This window comes from Heterocephalus glaber, unplaced genomic scaffold, assembly GCF_053883595.1.
Source record: "Heterocephalus glaber isolate CG9 unplaced genomic scaffold, H.glaber_assembly_v1.0 deba00001550, whole genome shotgun sequence".
Lineage (NCBI taxonomy): Eukaryota > Metazoa > Chordata > Mammalia > Rodentia > Bathyergidae > Heterocephalus > Heterocephalus glaber.
The window spans coordinates 23,832,713-23,849,983 of record NW_028258343.1 but is presented as its reverse complement, the minus strand read 5'-3'; positions in this window follow the sequence as shown (position 1 = coordinate 23,849,983).

The following is a 17,271-nucleotide window of genomic DNA, read 5'->3' as shown; positions in this document are numbered from 1 at the left end:
ACCATGGTGCCTTCGGCCACCTACTTACCAACAGCCCAGCGCTTCACACGTCCTTACGAGGCGGCATCGGAGTGAGCCCAGGGTGAACGCCATGTCTCGCCACAGGCTGCTAGGGCCTCTCTGGCCTGGGAGCTGTCTTGGGCATCCACCTCCGCGAGCAGACATGGCCCGCAGGGGCTGTCGCTTTGGCTCAGGGGCCGGGATTGGTCTTTGGCTGCTCAGGGTGTGGTTCTTGCAGGCGTGAAACTTTTCCTAAAATGTAATTAGAAAACACAGGTGATGTTTGAGTGGAGTTTGCCAGGATGTGCAATACACACTGGGTTTTTCCCTTCTTCCTAAGCCACCTGTTTGATTTCAGTCCAAGACTGGCTTCCATTTCCCAGAGGCGAGAGTGGAGGGCGCCCAGCCTTCCCTTCAGCCCACTCATAGCTTCTTCCTCCTCGAACTTCGAATTCTGGCCTTTGTGTTTGGCGGGATGCTGGTCTCTGGGGCGCTGGGCAGCAGGAGCCCCCGGCCCACCAACCTTGAGCAGTGCGGCGTCCAGATGGCTCCAGTCAAGGGTCCTCCTCAGTGCCCTGCTCGGGAGACTCTGGCCTGCTGCTGTCAGCTTCCGTCCCTGGGGCTCCGGCGTCCTCTGACTTGTTGACCTCTCCACAGTCTTTCCCCTCCAATTTCTCACTTCCGGGGAGTCAGAAGTAGTTTCTATTACTTGCTTGCTAACGGACGCAGCAGAGTTTAAGGCTTTACTCCCCGCCCAGGTCCTTTCCCAGTGTCTCCCTCCCCACGAGCGGCACCATCGCCTGCACAGCCGAGCGGGCAAGACCCCAGGCTCATCTCCGGTGACGCTGACCCTCCTCTCTCCCGCTCACCTCCAGCCACCGCCACCTTTCCCTGGGCTCCCCTCCAGGCCGACCAGCACCCCTGGCTTGGCCACAGCCCCTCCGGCCGACCGGCTCTTTGCCCCTCCCCCATCTACCATTTGCTGAAGGCAAAATCCGAACGCATCACCCACTGCTGAGCCCAGCCCGTTCTTGGTCTCGTTCTGTCCGGGCCTGGGAACTCGCCTCTGGCTCCTTTGTCCGGATTCCCTCGCCCGGGACCACCTTCTCCGCCGCTTGCCTTGCACAGTTAACTCCTGTTCATCCCTCTGCTCCCTCTGGCTTTCTCCTTCCGCTGGAGCCTGATGGGTTGGGTGGTTTAAGAACGAAACCCCGCAGATGAGGCGGCCGAGAGAAGAGTTCACTCTCAGGGCTCTGGAGGCCGGCAGTCCAGGGCTGTCCTCCCGGGTGCAGATGGATGGCTCAGCTCTGCTGCGGCCTTGGCGGGTTCCTGAGGAGCCAGCGGGAGGGAAGAGAAACCGGGCTGGGGAGAGAGAGACGTCCCTTTGGGCACAGCCGGCCGGCCTGTTGGATCGCAGCTCCATTCGTGTGCCATCATTCAACTTAATTCCCTCCATGTCTCCTGTTGGGCTTAGGGCTTCCAGAAATGCATTTTGGAGAGGACACGACTCAACGCATGGGAACTGACACCCGGCTCCCTGGCAGGGGCTTAGAGTCCCAGCTACAGGTTCGAAGTCCGAGCCCGAGGGGCTGTCTCAGGGTGTCGACGCCCTGCTTCTATGCTGGTTACCAGCGCGCTCGCCTCCCATCCGAGACCTTGCGAGCTGAGCGCATCCAGGCCTCGGAGCCGACCCGACACCACAGCTCAGCCACTCGGCGCCGCACTGCTCAAGGTTGCTGGGCCGGGGGCTCCTGCTGCCCAGCGCCCCAGAGACCAGCATCCTGCCAAACACAAAGGCCAGAACTCGAAGTTCGAGGAGGAAGAAGCTATGAGTGGGCTGAAGGGAAGGCTGGGCGCCCTCCACTCTCGCCTCTGGGAAACGGAAGCCAGTCTTGGACTGAAATCAAACAGGTGGCTTAGGAAGAAGGGAAAAACCCAGTGTGTATTGCACATCCTGGCAAACTCCACTCAAACATCACCTGCGTTTTCTAAGTACATTTTAGGAAAAGTTTCATGGAGACAGAAGCAGCATTACTCTAGACCCAAGTTTCAGGCATTTTAGGGTTGGCACAGCTGTCAGTAGTGTGGACCAGCATAGGGATGGCCAGGCCGGGCCTTGGTATCTTCCCTGGGGAAGGGGAAGGGGGTAGCTCTCACTGGGGGTGGTGGAGGCAGCTCCAAAATACTGCATCAGTGCACCGGTGGGAAGACCACGGGCTCCCTAATGCACATCCATTTCTAATACCCATGATGCTAACTAGCAGGCTGCTCATTTTACCAAAGCAAATGATTTCCTGACACTCCTCGTGCTAATTTGCAGAGGGTTCTGGCTGACATAAGGGGACAAAGCGTGAGGAGGTGGAAGCTCCGGCTCCAGCTGGCTCCGGGGTTTCCTTTCGAAGTCCATGGAGCCCAGGGTCAGCCAATTTCTGTTTAGGACAAAAGGAAAACGAAGTAACATGCAGGGCACATCCTGAACATTTGTAACAGCACAGAGTTCATGCCAAAGTGTGGGTAATTACAGCCCCAACACGCTCCAGCCCCAGCCCCCTTAGTCAGGAAGTAGAAGCAAGAATTATGGGATGGATGCTGATACCCATGAATAAATGAGTGGACATTAACCCAGGCTATATTGTTGGGAACAAGAGTAGGATGCTAGGTTTGATTTTTATTATTTTATTTATTTGAAAGATCGGGTTCTTTGTGCTACAGTTGTAATCAGTTGAAAAAAATAACATATCAGCTGTATCCCCAAGGGCACATTCTGGCTGCATCACAGTATCAAAGTGCAGCCCAAATGTTGCCAAAAGGCCCCCTTGGGAGATTAAGAGGTCTTCAGCTACACAGTTGCTGAAGTCTAGGGCTGGCTCTTCAGAAGTCTGGGCAGGGCTTGGCAGGGTGCTGCACCTGGTACCTGACTCGGAAGTGCTCAGGAGGAAGTTGCTGAGTTACCCGAGGGTGCTGGGTCGCTCATGGCAGGGCAGTGTCCAGACCCCTGAGGCCAGCAGGAGAAGTGAAAGGCCTGGAAAGGGAGACTCCACACCAGAGCCGGGTTTCCTAACACAGGACTCACCGGAAATACAGCACTAAAAACACAGATTCTACAGCCCCGACCCAGCTCTGTGAAGTCAGAATTCCCAGAATTGACCCAGAAATCGGACCATTTAATAACTGCTGGAGGTCGGTGTTCCTCCTGCCTCGCCCCTGCGGCAGAATCACCTCCAGGCTTCGCAGGCTGGGGTGAGGGTGCTGCTCCCTGCAGGTCGAAGCTGATGGGGCTCAGGGTTTGCATTTCTAGCTCCAGCTCCTGCCCCGGGCTGTGAAAGGGCTTCTCAGGCTGTTCATGCGCAGCACGGACCGCTCTGATATCTAAACGTGCACCCTCATTCGGCAGGCCCGGGCGAGATGTAACTGTGGATTTCCGGCACATTGACCCAGGAGCGGCCACAGCCCCCCGAGGGGCCCCGCAGAGGAGCAGGCTTGCCGCTGGCGTCCTGGGTCTTCCCTTGCCTCCCAGGAAATCCAGGAGGGCGCAGCCCTGTGAACACCAGCTGGACGCACAGCCCAGAGGTGGAGAGAGAGCGTGCGAGCTGCACACCCGTTAGGGCTAACAAGCAGGAGCTCCTGGGACTTAGTAGCAAAACAAATACAGAGACAAACAGGACCCCCTCCCTCCCCTGCTCTTCCCCTCACGCTTTCCTCCCTTTTTCGTGATTTTAGAATCAGGCAGCAGTCTAGAGCTGAACAAAAATGGTCCAGAAAGCTCTTTGAGAAGACGTTTTCCAAGAAAGACACAAATGGCTGGCAGCCATGTGCAAAGTGCTTGGTGTCATGCATCCTCCGTGAGACGCAAAGTAAAACCAGATGAGACGGCGCTTCGCTTCCCACCTGCCAGTGGCACTGCTGAGAGGACAGGCAGGCGGCAGCAGGGCCCGTGAGGACGGCGGAGGCAGGGGCATCAGCGCAGCCTTCGTGGGCCCAAGGCGGGGCGTCCCACGAAGGGCGAAGAGGCCCAGTGGGAGCAGGAGTCTCCTGGGTACACAAACGGCAGTGAGGTTGGTGCCCGAAGAGATGCCTGCGCCCCCGGCCCGACAGCGTTCCCCACCACAGCCCGGCTATGGAAACAGCAGGGGAATGGACAGAACACTGATCTGCACGTAAGATGGAGTAATGCTCAGCCCTGAAGAAGGCCTTGCCGTCTGTGAAGCACGGAGGGACCCAGAGAGCATCGCTGAGGGGAGTAAGCTGGACACAGAAGCAAGCACACCACACGGCTGCATGTGTGTGGAACCCGGAAGGCTGAGCAGACGGAAACAGAGGAGAGCGGTGGCCGCGGGGCTTCGAGGCAGAGCCGGTGGAGTGACACAGCCAGGAGGGCCGGGGATGCAGCGGCAGGGATGGAGGAGCGCGTCAGGCGACATCTGCTGTCCCGAGGGCAGGGCGGCTGGAGTGCATAACGCCCCGCTGTGCCCTGCAACTGGGTGGAAAGTAGACCTCAGCGCTCTGCACACGCACACACTCACGCACACTTGCTGACTGTGAGATGACGGTGTGTTAATTTGCTATAGTGTGTAATCGTCCACTATGATGTATCTACACCTCAAACTATCGCATTGTACATCAAAATTGTCGATTAGGTGGCTTTCCACCACTGTAGCTAAATACCAGAGCTAATCGACTTACAAAGAGGTGTGAGTTCAGGACCCTCACTTTGCTCGGGGTCGTGTGGAGGCGGCAGCTCACCGTGGGAGTGCGGGGCAGAAGCCACCCCTCCAGGCAGCAGAAAGCTCCAGGCAGGAGGGGCAGGGTCCCAATGCCCTTCCAAGGGACACTGCTAACGGGCTCCTGTCACCACCTTGCACGGGGCCTTCTTTTAGTCGAAATGGAAATTAAAGCTGAAAAAAGCTTGCCTTGGACAGTTAGAGGGAAGGGGGACGGGGCTCCCCCTGAGAGGTGGGGAGGGCGCTGTCTGAGACAGGGTCCCTCTGGGTGTCTGCAGGGCTGGGTGGCTCCGAAGACACCGACTGTCCCAAGAGGAAACTCAGGGCGTGCCTTCCATGAGCAGCAAGTCAGGGCCGGACTCTGCAGCGTCCGTCCCTGTCGTGGCCCTGATGTCAGGACTGTGTCACTGCTCCAGGCCCCTCTTAGAGTCTCCGACACCCTAATAACCCGGGGATGGAGACCGAGGCTCCTGAGCACACATACCTTTGAAGGATGCTTCCCAAACCACAGCTAATGTGTTCCACTATTATTTTAAAAAAGAGAAAACTTGTAGATAGGTATTTCACAGACGATCTATGGTATTTAGCCAGTGCACTCACTTTTAATAGTTTCACAGTTTAGAGGCTATTTTTTTTTTTTTTGGTACTGGGGATCAAACTCGGGACCTTGTGCTTGCGAGGCAGGTGCTGGAACCATGGAGCTAAACCTCCGGCCCTTAGAGACTATTTTTAAAATACATTGCCTCCTTTGGCCTTGAGGGCAACACTATTACACAGGCAGAACAAGAATTTCTGTTTCCATCTGAGAGCTGGGAAACGAGCAATTAGTGAGGACCAATCACCCACCTATGCAAGGTTAGACAGCTGACATAGGCAGTCTTTGATGTGAACCAAGTGCTCTGCCCACGTCCAGCGTGGTTTTCTGTTCAATCACATTTCCAGATCCTCCATTGGAAAAAATATATCCATCTGCAAATTGTATTACCTAGGAAATCGACCTTTCATATGACTGGTTGCCCCACCCCTTCAAGGTCTCCAAAAATAGGCACTATCCTTACTACCATTGGCACGCTCTCCCACGATGTTCACTTATTTACACACCTGCCACGTGACGATGTTTGGCACACCAGAGCACACACATGACGAGGGTCCCATGGGTTACACACAGCCAGCACAGGTCCGGGCAGGATGTGTGGCTCTCATGTTTGCGGTGATGCTGGGGTGTAGACATGGCATGCATGATACCATGCAGCACACAGTGCTCAATATTGATTATCAGCTGTACTCCTGGCTGGTGTATTCACTGTGCCTTACTTTAATGGGCATTCTTGAGTCTACTCCCACTGAGAAAGAGAGTTTACACAAACCCTTGTGCTGTGTGAACCCGCAATTCCAAGCTTACTGCATCTCTAGGTTGCCTAAGAGGCCAGGGGAGCGGGGACCTGCCCGTTTTGGTGTGTGTACCCTCTGTGACAGGTGCACAGGGTGGATGTGCCCACAGCGGATTTCTCAGAGAGTGTCTCCATTGCAGAAGCTTGCAGGGTTGGGCTTTGCTTTTTCCACATTTGGAATAGAGCTGCAAGTCAGGAAATACAGGGAGCCGTGCACAGCCAAGGTAAAAACAAGGCCAGAGTGCCGAAGCCCCTGCAGTCTGCTCATAGATAAAACGGCAGTCACGTAGAAAAGCTCCTGGTGTCCTCCCTCAGAGTGCGACACTTTCAGACGTGTCCTGGAAGCACAACTTTCCTCCTCTCCTGTCCTCCAATCTGAAGCGTATAAAAACCAGCATTTGGAAAGGGAAAGCTTGCTGTTACAGGCAGATACAGTGAAAAGAATGGAAAGACATCTTGGGCCTTTTATGGCAGAAAGGAGTCAGCGATCGCAGAAGGAGGGAGAGGAGAAGGGAGAACCCTCAGAGCTCAGCACCTGGTCGCATGCGTGGCAGTAGAGCAAGCCGTCATCATCCTTCTCCACTGGAGTAAAATTTTCTCTTAAAATAAGAATGACTGTGTCTCATCCAGGAAAAGGTTAGGGAACTTCAAAGAGAGCAGTAATATGTGAAATGCAATTCAAAAAGTTTATAAAGACATTTAAGTGAGCAAATCTTCAGCATCTCAGCATGTCATACCCTCTAAAAATGCCCTATAGGTGAGGTTTTATTGCATTTTCTTTCTTTTATCTCCCTTCCTATTTTAGTGTTAGAGAGTATAGTGAAAAATTATCACACTCACATTTCACGTAAGTAAACTCAACTAGGTGATCTGGACAAAAATGGGGGGATCGGAAGTAAACAAAGAAAGATCCACAGCAGTATTTTCAATAGCCACTCACTCTGGGCAAACCTTTGGCCTGAGTTTGAGATGGAAGCCAGGCTTCTGCTGTGACTTCGATCTCTGTGACACACAGGCACTGTGAGCATCTTGCTGTGTGATGGTAATGTTTGATGGTACCTATATTTCTGTGCCATATTACCAAGTGAATATTTGATCTGTTGAATAACAGAAAACACTACTAAATCTTCCAAAACTGATTGCGTTGTACTTACTGAGAGAAGCTGGGCTGGATTCCAGGGTACAGGGTCAGATGAAAAATAAGCCTGAGCTTAGCAGAGAGACTACTTGAAGGAGTATGGGAAGGTGAGGAAGGGGAGCTCATCAGCAGTTAGGCCAAAGCGGGGTGCGGCCTCATGGACAGGAGCCGGCGGGGCTGGGAGGGACTGGTGAGGGCCTGGGGAAGGGAGGGGAGAGCAGCACAGCATGACAGTGATCAGAAGGCTTCTCCACACCCCAGCCCGTGCTGGGAGGCCCAGTCCAGAGGGCAGTGTGTTGTCCGGAGAGAGGGGGCTGGAGTCCAGGGGCCTAGGGGAAGGGAAGCGTTCCCCCAAATTTGGTTAATAAGTATCCAGTTTCCATTGACCAGTGAGGACCTGCAGTTCAGTTAATCATTTATGAGACAGAGACGAGCACTTGCAGTGTGTGTGTGTGTGTGTGTGTGTGTGTGAAGTAGGGAGACAGCTGCAAGCCTGATTCCTGCCACGTGGGGAAAGGTCGTCCTTTAGGGCAAGTCATTTCCTGGAACTCCCAAAATGGCTGGATTCCTTACCTTTGCCATTTTTCAGGAGCACAGGGCTCGGATAAAGTTCAAAACTGTCAATTTGAGGTAGGAATGAAAACTAAACATTTAAACTAAACTTGCTGGAAGACAAATTAGGTAGAACTCTTGAAGACATTGGCATAGGAAAAGACTTTATGAACAAATCCTCAGCAGCATGGGAACTAGCACAAAGAATCAACGACTGGGATCTCATCTTATTAAAAAGCTTCTGCACTGCAAGAGAAACCACCAACAGAGCTAAGAGACAACCTACAATGTGGGAAAAAATTTTACCAGCTGTTCCTCAGACAGAGGTCTACTATCTAGAATGTATGAAGAACTCAAAAAAAGTCAGACCCCCAAATATAAAAACCCAATTCAAAAATGGGCATCTGAAATGAACAGACATTTCTCAGATAAAGAAGTAAAAGTAGCAAATAAACATATGAAAAAATGTTCAACATCACTGGTCATTCGAGAGATGCAGATGAAAACAATGCTAAGATTCCACCTCATCCCAGAAAGAATGGCTGCTATCATGAAATCAACCAATAACAAATGCTGGCGGGGCTGTGGGGAAAGAGGAACCCCGCTCCACTGCTGGTGGGAGTGCAGACTGGTGCAACCACTGTGGAAGTCAGTATGGAGATACCTCAAAGAACTAGGACTGGAAGTCCCATTTGACCCAGCTGTTGCCCTGCTGGGTATCTTCCCAAAAGAATTAAAGGAATCATATCACAGTGGTATATGCTCACCCATGTTTATAGTGGCACAGTTTGTAATCACTAAAACTTGGAAACAGCCCAATTGCCCATCAATGGGAGACTGGATAAGGAAAATGTGTGTGTGTGTTTTTTTTTATAAAATGGAGTACTACTCAGCCATAAAGAATGAGAAACTATGGACGGGATTTAGCTCAGTGATTCTGATGCCTGCCTTGCAGGCGCAAGGTCCTGAGTTCGATCCCTGGTACCAAAAAAAAAAAAGAATGAGAAACTATAGACATTTATAGCTAAGTGCATGCACATTGAGGACATACTCTTAAGTGAAATAAATAGGACACACTTATGTAAAAGTGAATAGTTTCTCTGATGTGAAAAACTAAAAGTGTAAATAAGAATCAAAATGTATAATTGACATTGTGAATTAGGAAGAAAATGTCTGAAGGAATAGGGGAAATGGGAGTGAAAGGGGAAAGGAAAGAAGGGAAAAGAAAAAATATGAGAAAAGAAAAAACATGGAAACAAAGTCTTTGTAAATAGGGAAGGGTGGAGGGGGTGAAGGGAGGGCAGGAAAAAATAAGAACCAAGATTCATCATGTAAAGGTACAACCACCTGATGATGAATGTAACGTATTGTACAGGTAAAATGTACCAATAAACTAAGTGGAAAAAAGCCCCTAAACATTTAAATGAAAATATGTTCATTACAGAAAAAGACACATTGTCATGAATCCCTCCCAAAATTCTTCCCCTTGCTTTGAAAACATTTATCCTAACATTCTTACTTTCTTGATCAGTTCTAGAAGTTCTCTTTCCTGAGGGTCTTTAGTTGACTGCCTCCATGTCCTGAATTGACTCAAAACGTTTCCCTTTCACCTTCATTTTGACTTGGGGGAGGGGCCAGAAGTCACATCGTACCAGATCTGATCAATAAGGTGGGTGTGATGAGTTGTCATGCAGGAGGCAGAGCGGCATCAAGGGAGAAGAAAGGAAGTAGGTACACACCCTTCCAGGCCACACCCACAGTGACCCCCTAATTCCACCAGGCGTCATCACACCCAGCTATACTGTCAGCGGAGTAATCCAGTGTCACACACCCATGAGTCAGTCACCTCCCTACAGCTCTGCCTGTGACTGCATGAGGCTTTGGAGGACCTCCAGACACAGCCATAACATTCTGCCCCTGGCCCGCCAAAGACTCACACACATCCCTTTCTGCAAACGCGTTTAGTCTGTCTCTAAGAGTTGTCAAAGTCCTAACAGTTTCAGCACTGCTGAAAAGTCCAAGTCCCGAGTCTTCTCTGAGATTTAGGGCAAACTCTCAGCTGGGAGCCCCTGTGCAAATGAGAAGGAAGATAAACACTTCCAACACACAATGGCACAAGATAAATATTTCCATTCCAAAAGGTAGAAATAGGGGTCAGAAAGGAATGAGACCAAAGCAAGACCAAAATCCAGCGGGGCAGACATTAATTCCTGTAGGTCCACGTCCAGCATCCGAGGGAATCTGTGGCAAGGTGTGAACTCCACAGGGCCTGAGTGCTTCTGCCTCTATGGCACTCCTTGTGGCTATAGCCCTCATGGCCTTTCTCTTGGGCCAGCTTTGGTCACTTCCTGCCCCTCTCCTCAGATCATTCAAGCTCCTGGCTTCCCCAACCTTCTGGGGTCTCCACTGCACCTTCTACTTCACTCTCACAGCCTCACACACAGCCCTCTTGGGGGCCCTGCCTGGCCTCCTGGGCCTTCTTCCGAAGTCTGGGTGGAAGCCTTCCTGACCTCATCACTCTTGCATTCTCCATGCGCCTAAAACCAGCACTACACGGATGATGCCAAGGTCCAGCTGGAGTGCTTGGATCGCTAGGACCAAGAACCAAATCCCAAGGAAGAAATTCCCTAGGCCACTACCATTCTGGAACCTAGTGCTCTAGGGCTCTTTGCTCAAAGAAAAGTCTTTCACTTTGGCAATTTTGAGGCTGAAAAGGGTAGAGTCCTGCTGGTTCTTGTGATGTCCTCAGGCCATCTTTTCTAGTGTCCAGTTCCAAAATACTTGGGTTTTTAATTCTAATATATTCAGCAACCAAGTTTTCTGCAGGCCACAATTTTACCAGATCTTTCTTTCTGGCCAAACTCAAAACACTTTAAGTCATTCTACTGGACTTTTTGCTATTGATTCTCAACATGGATCTGGCTAAAATGCTTCAATACTGTTCATGCCACCACCTCAACATTAGACTGCTTTGAAATTTTTTCAGTCAGATTACTCTGTTGCTCTTAATCTTAGACTCAGTCAAAGTCCCTGGATGTGAGCAAAATGTAGAAAAATTTCTGCCAAAATATAACACACATGGTCTGGAGTGCTTCTTCCCAACAGAAACCTCATGAGCCTGGTCTTTATCAGCTGCATTTCTATCAGTAGTCTAGTGTTCTAAGCTCTGATCACAATCTCCCATCAAGCTCAGCTTGCAGAATTCTGAGGCTGATTCCCCAGCCAGCATCTCCACAGCTTTCCAAGCTACTCCTGCAAGCCAAAGGCTTCTGAACCACATGGTCAGGTAGTGTCACAGTAACAACCTCTCTCTTGGTAATAAATCTGTCCTCAGTACCTTCTTATTGCTGAGACACAATACTTGACACTCACAACTCTAAGGAGGAAAGGTTTACTCACAGTTTGTAGAGGTTTAAGTCCATAGTTGGCTGGCTCCCAGGCAGGGTGGCATGGCAGAGGGGCCTGGCAGAGGAGAAACAGCTCTTGGCATGGTAGATAGGAAGCAGAGTAGCATCAAAGGAGGAGGAATGTAGACTCTTCTAGGCCATGCCAACAGTGACCCACCTCCTCCCACCAGGCTTCCTCTCCCTGCGTCACAGCCAGCTATAAACCATTAGTGGACGACCCCAGGGTCACACACCCATGAGCCAGTCACTCTCCAAAGCCCACCTATGAATGTAGGAGGCTTTGGGAGGACATCTAGATATAAGCCATAACATATATCTACATAAATAATATTTAAATTTCAGTTCTCAGTATTTCAAAGTCTCCAGGAAAGACATTTTATACATGGAGATAAGATACAAAATCATGCCATTCCTCAAAGAAATCTTTTTCATCTCAGATCACCATGCATTTGGAAGGCTGTTAGTTGCTTGCATATTTTCCTTCTCAATATTTATCACAGCAATGAGTCATGCACTTGGTATTTTTCTTTCATGACAGGTTACAAGATCAACAGGGACAGCGAACTCCTGGCACTGCTCACCAATATGTCTCACCACCTGGTCTATAATAGACACTCAATACATATTGTTTCTTAGCTGAAGGAAGGAAAATGATTTTATCATTCTTTCACTGTAGAATAAAATCAGGAAATAGTAAAATAATTATTGCTTGTGTTAAAGTTCCTTCACCTATTGCCTTCATTCTTTCTTTCTTTCTTTTCTTTTTTTTTCTTTCTGGTACTGGGGAATCAAACTCAGGACCTTGCATTTGTGAGGCAGGCATTGTGCCATTGAGCTAAATCCCTGGCCCTGTCTATGGCTTTCATGTTGGTTTGCTATATAGTTTACAAGCATAGTTTGATCCAGAAACTTGCTTGTAATCCAAAGTACTTGTGTATCAGAGTGAATTTCCTCATAAGAAATAATGGGAACTCATGATTTGTTTCACAACACACAAATATTCATATAAAAATGATTGTAATATTGTAATGTAATAAAGTAATAAAGAAATATAAAATATAAAAAAAAATAAAAAATTGCACTTTTGAAAATTTTTGTGGCTGGTGTGAGGGAGACAAGAGGGAGGAGGGTTATTTTGTAGGACGACTTTCACTAATCACTAGAGGAATCACTGGTGTCTATTGGCTCAATGGAATCTTTCTTTTCATGCTACTTTAGCAAGGAACCTATCCAATGACACTTGCTTTTGCCTCCTTTTGAGGATTTTGTGGAAATGTGACACTGCACTGTGATTAAATCGATTCGTCACTCACACTGCTACAGCCTTATTTGGGTAGTGCTTTTCTACAAAATTTTGTACCATTTCCCACATTTTACATATCTCTCTAAACTCATTTGAAGTGAGGGATTCTTCCATCTTTTTCACCTTCTCTTCTGAAGACAAAATCTTGCTGTTGGGAAATAATCACTCAGAATGAGAGAGAGAGAGCAAGAGAGCAAGGTTTGGCTCAGTTGGGATCATATAACATTTGGAGTGAAGATGTTGTTCATTTATCAAGCTAAAATTTATTAGAAATGTTTGCTGGTCTTGGAGAACACTTGTGGGAAAAGTTACTCGCAATCTGAGGTTTTACTGTAAATTATTTTGACTAATTATTTATCATTTAGGTCTGTGAAACTGGATGGTGTGTCTTGAGAATCGTTTTACAACATTCTGCATAACTTAAGTCTGTGTTAAATTGAACACTGCATCTTATTAATTTATAATACCTAGCATTTATCAAATGCTTATAGTATGTTAAGTGCTTTTCATAGCATGGTCTTTTTCATCTTCAAAAGATTTTATCAGTAGACTGTGAATTGCAAAGGAATGGTTTTAGATAGTTTATGTATAAATACAGATTGTCAAACACCTAACCCCTACTATAATCATGAATAGACATGGGGCAAAAAAAAGTATTCCAATGCCAGCTATGCCAGTTTATAATGGCTTCTCTGTTTTTAAGTATGGCTATTTTTGTGACTGAAAAATATGGAAGAAGTTATTTGTATTATATGAAATTAGTACAGGTTAAATTTACCTCTGTAAGTCACCGAAAATGATAACTGAAAATGATGTAAGCTGAAAATATGAAGTATAATGAAGGACGGTCCTGCAATTCTAAATAAGATCCATTTCTCCTAGTGAGGGACCAGAACTCAGCCAAGCTGAACAGTGATACGCCGGAGGACCTCAGTGCTGGTTCCTTGGGTTGGGTCCAACATCCAGGCTCCTGGTCATCACTGAATCGCTCACAGCCCTAGCAAGTGGACTGGATAAAGTAATGGAACACTCAGCAGGAGAACTGCCTCACAGGCTTTATCTACCTGGATTCCCTGGACTCCTGACCCTGCCTGCTAAGGGTTGGAGTAGCCCCTGCTGCCAGGCAGTGTGGGGCTTCCTCCCCTCTGCCCTCCCTCCTGCTGCCTTGTGCACTCAGTGACTGCGGTTGGGGAAGGAAGAGGGATAATTAAGAAGAAAAGAGCCTTTCTCATCCTTCATTCTCTGCCCCTTAGAAAAAAGAAAGGCCTCCAATCAGTCAGAGAAAATAAAGCTGAAGAAAGGAAAAAAAGATAAGAGGAAAAGCAATGAATTAGAAAATAGGGAATCAGCTGTGGGAATCAGCTGTGGGAATCCGTGAAATCAGAAGCTGTGTTTGAGATCAGTGAAGCCGACGAGCGCTGGCTGGACTGAGCCAGACTGACCGGCAGAGGACAGCGCGGGGATGCAGGGCACAGCGAGCGCACGCGTGGGTGGGTGTGCAAAGGGAGAGTTTATAGAAACCCCAACTCAGACATCGTGCCTGTATCCTGCAGACGTTACTTTATGCTCGTGCAGTTGCCCATTTAGGTGAAATGGCAGTTTTGTGGAAGATGCCAACTGCTGCGGGTCATCCGGGAAGAGACAGATAACCCGAACTCTTGAAAATTTATTTTAAAAAAGAACGTGTATTTTAAACTTTCCACAAGGGAAGTTCCAGGCCAAGATGTTTTTCCATACGCTTAAGGGAGCAACAGTATAGTTTCTACCCATACTCTTCTGGAAAATCATTGAGGCCAGAAGAGGTCCTAACTCATTGTCTGAGGTTAGCATCTTTCTTATAACAAAATCAATGATACTGTGAGAGAAGAAAACTCTAAATAAGCATTCATCTTGAACATGAATGTGAATATTCTCGACAAGATTTCAGCCAATCGAGTCAATTTATAAAAATGGTAATACATCACGACTACATGGAGTTTATTACGGGAAGGCAAGGTTTGAGCCAACCTCAACACTCAGAATCAGTGAATGTAGTGCAGTGTATCGATAAACCGTATTCACACAGAAGACCGCCTACTGCATGACCCGGACAACGACATTTCTCACTCACAGGTTTGCTGGCTGGGAAGCTAAGATCAAGGCCAGGCTGGGCCCGGCGTCTGCTCCCACAGCACCGCAGTCCCGAGTGTCCTCGAGCGACAGAGCAGGCGATGTCCCAGCAGCCCCCCTGGACTAAGTCCCACTGCACGGCCGCGAATAACCCCAACCCTCACACGCCTTGTGTCTGCGTCCAGTCCCCCGGGGAGAGAATCTCAGCGTAGTATCCTGGGGGCACAACAAACATTCAGTCTATGTTCAGTCAGAATAAGAACGGAAAAAACCATGGTAGTCTCAAACGATGTACAAAAAGCATCTGACAAGATTCCATAAGTCAAGAAAACCAAATAAAAGTTATCCAGATTAGAAAGGAAGAGGAAGAACTGCCTTTATTCAAGATGACATGAACATCATAGAGAAAACTTTATGATAGCTACAAAATAGTTAGGAGAACCGTAAGAAGTGATCGTACCAAAATTGCAGGATACAAGGTTGATATGAAAATCAAAAGTATTTGTACATGTCTGGAACAAATAGTTAAGAAATTGATATCGAGAATTGATATTGACCATTTATAATAGCATCAGCAATAGTAGATACTTGTAAGATACCATTAAGTACTAAATCTTGTAAGATGACGGAATTACAAAAGAGCCTAAAAGAGGAAACTTTGGGACTGAGAATCATTTTTATTATTTTTATCACGATGATGTTTTGAGCAGATTCATATGATAAAATAGTTCACTTTAGCTAATTTAACTTATTGTCTGTCAATTGCACTTCAATAAAGTGATTTAAATTATATTTCAATAATGATATGACAAATATTCTTTTGTTCTTTTGGGGGAGAAATAATTTGTCCTACTTAAGTGTTAAATAGATAGAGTTATACTTAAGAAGTTTTATATGGAAATTTAGAAATGTGGTCTAGTCTTTCATTATACATCCGGGACCTTTTTGTTATGTTTCTCTCCTATTTGAAGCAGTAATTTCACTTTCAAATTCTGGTATGAAGCAATCAAGTAGATCAATTCAATAAATTTTGATGTAATGGAACACAACACTTCAAAAGCATTAGTTAGGTCCATATTTATGGATGTGGCGAGATAGCCATGCTATAATGTTATAAAGAGAATTACAGGATGTAGTATCACTCCGTTTCTATAGACATAAGCAGTGGAAGACTGTCTATGAATAGCAAGGATGGCAGTGCAGGTATTTGTGTGATTATGCAGTGGAAAGATCCACACCAGCTGTCTGCACATCTTGCTCATATTGGGAATGGAGAAACATAATGATCATTTAATTACAGTGAATGACTATTACTTTTGTAATAGTGATCGATCAAATTTAAAATTAATTTTGTCATTTTTCTCATGTGGATGTATTAAGTGTAAAGCCATTCTGATTGGTCTTCAGGTGAATCTGCATGAATTATTACTTTAAATATAAATACTGCAGTATTAATTCAGCGAACTACATCATGGGTTTTTATCTACTTCTCTTGCTCCCCCCACCCATGTGCTGGACATCTCCACTTCCCTCCCACTTGTGTCTGAGACTGCAGTGGACTCATCCATGCTGCAGGGCTCAGGACAGCACCCAGAGCTAACTGGCATAGTCATGCTGCTTATTACTACTGATGATGGCTCCTTAAAAACCCTGGCTGGCAGTTCGCGGCCGTGTGGCCCACAGTGGTGAGCAGTCCCCCTGCTTCTCAGCAGGGTCTGACAGCAGCTGCAGTACCAGTGCCCAGGGGACCTCTCCTTCTGGGCAGCGTGCCCGCTCTGGGACTCACTCGGAAATCAGGCTGGCCCTGCGGGAAGGCGGCCCCCGCCCAGCCGTGCCAGGTACCACAGCAGACAAAACCCGGCCCCACGAGACGCCACCGCCCGGAATCCTGGAGGGCCCCTCTCCCGCCAGCCCAGGCAGCCTTTGGAGCCGCCAGAGGCATGACCAAGAGGCTTAGCCATTTCACATATGCTATGGTGAAACTTTCTGTTCAAATACCATACTTTTACTACCTATACTTCAGTTTAAAAAAAAAAAAGCACACTTTTAGAACACTTAAAATTTTATTATGATGAGAAAGCCTATGAAATATTTATTTAAAAATTAATTGCTTGATATAGTAAAGTACTGAGGCATTAGAACACAGCACCAGCTCGGCATGGGTGAGTGCTATTTAAATTAGCATAGTGTCTTTAATGGAGCAGAGCTTTCTTTGGCTTTTCTCACACAGCAATTCCTCAGTTCACAAGGAGGGAAACCTTGTCTTCTTAATCACATAGATCCACTAGGAATCAAGCCACCCTGAAACACGTGTTCTGAAAGTCACCGGCTTCTAGGAAGATTTCAACAAAAGTAATTTGGGACCGAGTGGGTTTAAGTCACCCCGCAAGTTCTCTTTTAATATAATTGACTTGTGAATTTATAATTCTTACCCTACCCAGATAAAGGGACAGATTTTGTTTTATAAAACCTCTTCATGTGGTAGATCTTGAGGCTCAGAGGGATGTGCCTGGCACAGCTTAGGAGGCAGTGAGTGTGGTAAACAGCTGACCCAGGGCCAGGCAAAGCAGCTACAGTTCCAGTCTTGCGAGAAGGCCTGCCATGTCCAGTGGTTTCATTCCTCCCCTGAGAGGGGGTTGCTCTGGCAGGT